Raw genomic sequence first — 7,033 nt, 5'->3', positions numbered from 1 at the left:
TTCTTACCCGTTCAGGTTATATCGTGTTTATTTTGAGTCCCAATTCATTATTAGGTATAATCTGTTTACATTTATATTATTTTTTGTTCCTAAAGTTTGTAAAAATATTACTGGTCTAACTTTTTCATTAAGTCATCTTAAAATTTGAATCTTATTCATACAAGCGAAATAGGTGGGAGTTGACCTCGATGACCGCATGGTCGTATCGCTCCCTCCTGTCCATACCAAAACAATTTTATTGTTACTACTTTTTTTTTTTTTTTTTTTTTTTTTTTTTTTTTTTTTTTTTTAATTGGTTCACTCATTGAGTGATTTCAATAAATATGTAAAAAATAAATAAATAAATAAAATAAATTATAGTCCACATTCCATTCATGATCCATTTGTTAAATTGAGTTTCACAGTATTTCCAGTTTGTTTCATCAGTAATAAGTATCCAACGATAATAATGTTTTTTTAATAATTACAATGATATAATACAATATAAAAGGAAATACACAAAATTAGTAAATACAAAAAACTTATTATAAACCTGATTTAATATCTAAATTAATGCTTTACATAAATTTTGTAATTCTTTTTCAAAGGGTTTGTCTACTCTGGAATTTTCTATATTTTTTCTATACATTAGGGCCATTTTTATCTGTTTTTTAAGGAGAGCAATGTCAGGTGTTTTATTTTCAAATATTATAGAATTTCTCATTATCCAAATTTTATATCGCACTATTGATAATAAAAGAATAATTGCATTCAAATCTAATGCTGTTATATGACTAAATAAAGGATCATTAAAATTCAATAATATACAAGAATCATAATTTATAACAAAATTTATTCTAATTAATTTTAATATAATTAAGGAAACAAATTCATCATAAATTTTCTGAGTAAACTCACAAAACATAAAAATATGTGACACAAACTCAGGTTCTATATTACATAATAAACATAATTCATTTCCTGCTACTCTTTTGATCTCTGGTTTTGTTTTCAAGGGTAGAATATCCTATATTAACTTATAGTTGAAGGTCCTCATATAATTTGCCAAAATTTTATTATGAATACTGTTACAAGTTATACTGAGATTTGAATTACGGATAATTACAAGTCTTTCCCCATTAATACTTTTTAAAACTTTATCATATATAATTCTATGTTCACCCATTTTAATATCATTCATATTTAAACTATAAGTTTTCATAAAATCAATTACGCTTTTATAATATTCATGTGGACTAAATCTATGTAATATACTATTATTCAATGGTAGACCTAAATAAACACATAATTGTTGCCCTATGTTATATTCTAAGTAATTAAAATTGATAGTTCTGTCACTAAATATCACATTATTTTCTATAGTTTCTATATATTCAAAAACACACATAATATACATAGACATTGTAAAAATTGGAATATTCATTATATCATATCCCCCCATACATTTTGGCTTACAAATGGTCTCTATTTTGAGCTTTCTTTTTCCATTGAATACAAATTTTTCAATAATTTCATCCACTTTTTTGGCTATATTTTTTGGCATTGGGAATATTTTACATAAAAACAAAAATTGAGGTAATATCTTGAGCTTTATTATTAAACATTTTCCTTCTAAAGTAAGAGGTATTTTTTGAAGATCAACTGCTATTTTCTTCACTCTCTCCAGACAATTATTCCAGTTCCAATTTCCAGTATTATTATTGGCAAATTTGACGCTTAATATTTCTATTTTATCTGCTATGGTAATGTCTTGAAATGAAGGGTCCTTTGTCCATATTCCGAGTTTCATGAGTTTCGTTTTAGTTCTATTTAATTTCATTCTAGTAGCCAATTCATGTTCATCGATAACTTTTAATGCTTCATTTATAGAACTTTCCTTATTTAAAAATAGTGTAACATCGTCTGCAAATCCTAAATTTTTCAGTTCCATATTTCCTGGCGTCACGATTCCTTGAACATTTCCATTCAAGTTTATACTAATTAACAAAGGTTCTATTGCTATGATGTACATAAAAATACTCATTGGGTCACCTTGTCTAATTCCCCTTCCCGGTTTGATTTTTTCACTTAAATAACCGTTTATTAGTATTCTAGTCTTTTTTACTGTATTGATGACTGCAATTTTTTTGGTTGACACATTAATAAATCTCTCTCTCTCTCTCTTTCACGAGGTTCCAATTTTGCATCGCCACACTCAATGTTCTGTTTATCGTGCGTCAGCTGGGACGCGAACTTAACCTTTAACCTTTACCCAGAAATCGTCATTTTAGAATAGATGGTTGACGGGGGGAGTGGAAACTCGATAAGACGGCTTCACCACGTGGCAACCATGGCCGCTCGTCCATTTACCAGTCCTTGTCGGTTATGGGATTTGTTAGAAAGTTATTTGTTTCCATATGGTAACTGACCAGCGGTTACGTAAACCATCCTACGGCGGCGAGTAGTTCAGTAATCCTCTCGCACATAACCCCGCATGGGCTTCGAACCTGCGAACCCACGCAGGGTAATCAGAGGTGCGGTGGCGAACGTGTTCCCAACGCTTAGCAGCCTTTGTTGTTGTTGTTATTCTTGTTGTTGTTGATAAGGTGACTTTTAGAGTGTAAAAAGTCCCCAAAAAAGGACTGTGAAAAAACTATATCCTGAGCTCCATAACTGTGATCAGAACACAAATTTTCAATTTTCAAGTCGAAGCCAAAAGGTGTATGAAAACAGATTCGGGGCTAATTATTTTCGTGTGTAGTCAGGCGTAACTTATTGAGAATGGAGCGAATGAAAAAGTAAAAAAACTTCCGTAACGAAATTCACGAAACCAGTGGTAATAAGGTTGTGTAGGTACCATAGACCCCTGATGATTTCGATGGAAGATATGCTCCCTTTTAGACAAAACATGTCAACTGTGAACTATGATTTAACATGGAACACCACTAGAGAATATACCAGCACAAAACTATTTACATAAATTTGTGTTAGACAAACGATGTAATTTTGCTCCAAAATGAAGATCGACTACAACGACTTGACCTGGTCGCCAGTCGTTAACTTATGCATTATTACCTCGCTCGTTTATTTGGGCTGTGCCAGATGAAGTCGTATTGGCTCTTAAAAACAATTGGAAGGTGAACAGTATATCGCCAAAAATACGCCTTATACGACTTGATACGAAAATGCGCGAGCTGAGTTTAGAATAACAATGGAGCCTGATCGAAGTCTTAGAGCAGTGGTCGGCGAACTTTATGTACTCGCGGGCGGAATATACACATTCCCGGTAGCGCGCGGGCCGCAATATTTCAATCGCCACATTCAACTTCAAATTATGGCGCATTTGCACCTTCTACTGCTGCGTTAAAAGCCTGCCACAATATGATGTGTATGTGACTTTTTGGACACGTAGTGGACATAGCGATCGTTTCAATATTATGTTGTTGTTCTTCTTATTGTTGTTCTTAGTGTCCTTGTTCTTTGACACGTTTTGAAGAAATCGCTTTTCTCTTCGAATACTGGACCAATTGCTTTCAAATTTTCAGTGGTTGAAGATAAAAATTTTCTCCAGAAGGCTATGACTTTCGCTATGACGTCATCAAAATTATTCCCACTTGGTGGCGCTACGTGTCCATATATTTGAGCATAGCTCTCTTGTTTAATATGTTATCCAAAAACACATTGTTTTTATTTACTAATATTAATTTAAAGAATGATGTTTTTATGCCAACTTGCCCGCGGTATGTCGTCCAAATGACGATCTGACAAGCGATTACAAAGTTTATTGGACATGTCAGTGTAAATAACGATCGTTTCAATATTATGTTGTTGTTCTTGTTATTCTTCTCCTTCGTCATGATGAAATCGCTTTTCTCCTCGAACACTGGACCAATTGACCTTTCACCGGACATATCGACTTCCTTGTTTACATCGTGATATTGGCCAATCAGCAAGATGCAAAAAGTGACGTAACAATGCTCTATTTTCGCATCCGCTCAGACACTTTTCTCACTCAGACAGATTTTCAAGCGTGGTCGCAAACATTACCTCGTTTTCGCGTTTTTGAACTCTATTCGTTAGTTTTCAGTTGTGTTTCGGAAACTTAAAAATTAATCTGACAGCTAAGCTCAAGTATATGGACACGTCACAAGGTGTGGCTATTTTTTAATCTGAAACATAAAAAACGAATCTCTTGAGGTCCACAGAAATTTTTAAAATAAGTAAAAGTAATAGCCTTCTGGCGAAAAAATCATCTTTAACCACTGAAAATTTCAAAGCAATTGGTCCAGTATTCGAAGAAAAAAAACATTTTTTAATGATAATAACAACAACATAATATTGAAACGATCGTTATGTACAATGACGTGTCCAATAATTTAATATCACTCTGTCTTCCTAAGAGTTTTAGTTTAATTGCAGTAATAGAAAAATTAGTGTAGAAATAACTGTGATAGACTACGTTAAAATTCTTTACCCATACTTTTAAAAAAACAGATTGTTGTATGCGATGAATCATAATGATGGTTTGAAACATATACTCCATTTTACAGGCGCCAACTCGCAAAAGCATTCCTAAAATAGCCCCGAAAATTTTGCAATGGTACAGTATAGGAAGAATTTTTTGGGGGTCAAAGGTCGGGGAAAAGTCCATTGCCTTTAAATTTTTAGTGGTTAAAGATTGATTTTTTCGCCAGAAGGATATTATGCAAAATTGATATCACTTTTTGTAAATATCTCATGATTTCATTAATGTAAAGAGTAAGGTAGTTAGTAAAGGTCATTGCCTTTCTATTTCAAGCGAGACTCGTGCTCCGGCGCCACGTAGGCATAAAATCATCGACTGCCCTCATGAAGCGTTCACCCAGGCCTGATTAGGAGTCCAAATTGTTTTGAATAAATTGAATAGAACAATTTTGACATATCATATCTACAATGTGGCTTGGATATCAACGCGATACTTTTGTAAATAGTATGATATGACGTCAGATCACAGTATATCAATGTGTCAGAAACGTTACACATGTTTCGTTGGCAACTTGGGTTTTCAGAATCAAGCAATACTTAGGCTGTTCACGCTCATTCAATATACAAGTATTGCCATCCTGTGTTGTCTGATAAAAACAACGCAGGTTCATCATCGTAGAAGAGATCTTACAGGACGCCCAAATTGCAATGCGAACTTTACACCAGCATGAGAATTCCAGAGGATTTAAATCCTCCGAGGAAAACTACGACGCCAATATACAAAATGGAGTCGAATATGAGAAATTTTATCTAATCAAAGCAGTGGTTCTCGATCTTTTTCAGTGTCAGAGCTACATCGCAAACTTTAAATTTGTAAGGAGCCGCATAAAAAAATGCAAAATAAAATAGCAACAAAACAAAACTCAGGTATGTGTCTTAAAATAACAACATCAACAAAACTCTGGGTAAAAATTGATTCAACGTAAATTAAGGTTGCCAAACGTCAGGCTTTTCCCGGGCATGTCCGGGATTTTAGTGGTGAAATTTGCGTAAGGAAGAAATGTTAAAAAGTGCTTATATGTGAGGTATTTTTAAATACAGTGAATCCCTGCTACGAATCGTGTACGATACGGATTGTGTCGCATTTAGAAAATTGTGATGTCACATATATATGAGTTATCAGCATTTTTTAATTGTTTTTTGGTTGTACTCCCGATACCTGTTTACTCTGTGCTATTTTTATTTTGTTATTGTTTACATCAGGGGTGAAAAACCCATTTGCTATCGCGGGCCATTTTATTAGTCACCACTGAGTAAGCGGGCCTCACAACTTTTAGTCATATGATACCTATTAATTTTCATCAATAAAAACGAACAGCTGCATCCATACAGCTGAAGTTATTTGATGATATATTGCAGCATAAAATAGAACATTAGATGCAAGTTTTTCTAAGTGAGATTTTTGCTTCAACTTTTTTGCTTTACTAAGCGATTCATATCTGAACGACGAATTGTCATTTGGAAACTGTCAACTGCATACACTCGTCATCTCATTCGGCGGCGACCTCCTTTCGGTTCGGGTGTTCGAGATCCGACTTTTCGTTCCAATACAGCAGTGGTTCCCAACCTAGCGGCACACCTATCACAAATCATGAACATTTTCTGCTTATAAAGCCAAATGATTAATAGTTACCGATATTACAACTGTTTTCTTACAACAGTAAGGTACACAAGTGTGCTTTAGGAGCGCCTAACATTATTGTTAAAAAGATGCGCGGCCGCACGGGTAATACGTGGTCTTGGATAGCACCACCGATCACGCGCTACGGGTTAGCTCGCCCACTCCCGTTCCAGGTTACGCCCTTATACGAACGTCGAAGTTTGGCTTTACATTCCTGGGAGAATTATGCGTCCATATCGGCAAAATAATATGTTAAAGACAACTATTATGCTGTGAATTCTTTTTATTTTTATTTTTTATGCCGTCTTTGATCTTTCTCGTTATCGTTTGTAAATTAACTATGCCAATTTTAAGCTAATAAAAATATAAAATTATCATTTCTGCCGCTGGGATGTGGATATTTATAAGACGATAGTTGACCTTATTATGATTTTTCTTTTCTTTTGTTTCTGTTTTATTTTCGTATTAAATAGTGAATAAAAACCCTTCAAAGTCCTTGCGTGAATCCTAAATATTATTTTGAGTTCAAATGAGGATTTGATGAATCGGCAATAATGGCAATTTCACTAGACAAATAATAATTCCTTGGTAAAATTTAGGAAATATTTAGCACAATAATTTGTGACCTTGTTTGACATTTCTAATTTTACGAAACGGTGTTGGTGCGCTATCTGTAAAACTAAGAATTGAAACAATACGCAAATACGACTCATCAAATTTGTCGTTTCTGTCTGTTAGCAAGAGCCGTGGGAAATTGCTCACGGAATTCAAGGAATCCGTTTAGCGACACGCGGGTTCCGTGCCCAAGCGAAGCAGCCTATGTGCTGGATATATGAATAGTAGAATCAGAATGATATGCTAATACTTAATAGAATGGCATCGAAAGGGAATTGTTACGTAACGATACAT

This window comes from Styela clava, chromosome 14, assembly GCF_964204865.1.
Source record: "Styela clava chromosome 14, kaStyClav1.hap1.2, whole genome shotgun sequence".
Taxonomy (NCBI): domain Eukaryota; kingdom Metazoa; phylum Chordata; class Ascidiacea; order Stolidobranchia; family Styelidae; genus Styela; species Styela clava.
Note: the sequence above shows the minus strand (reverse complement) of the source record.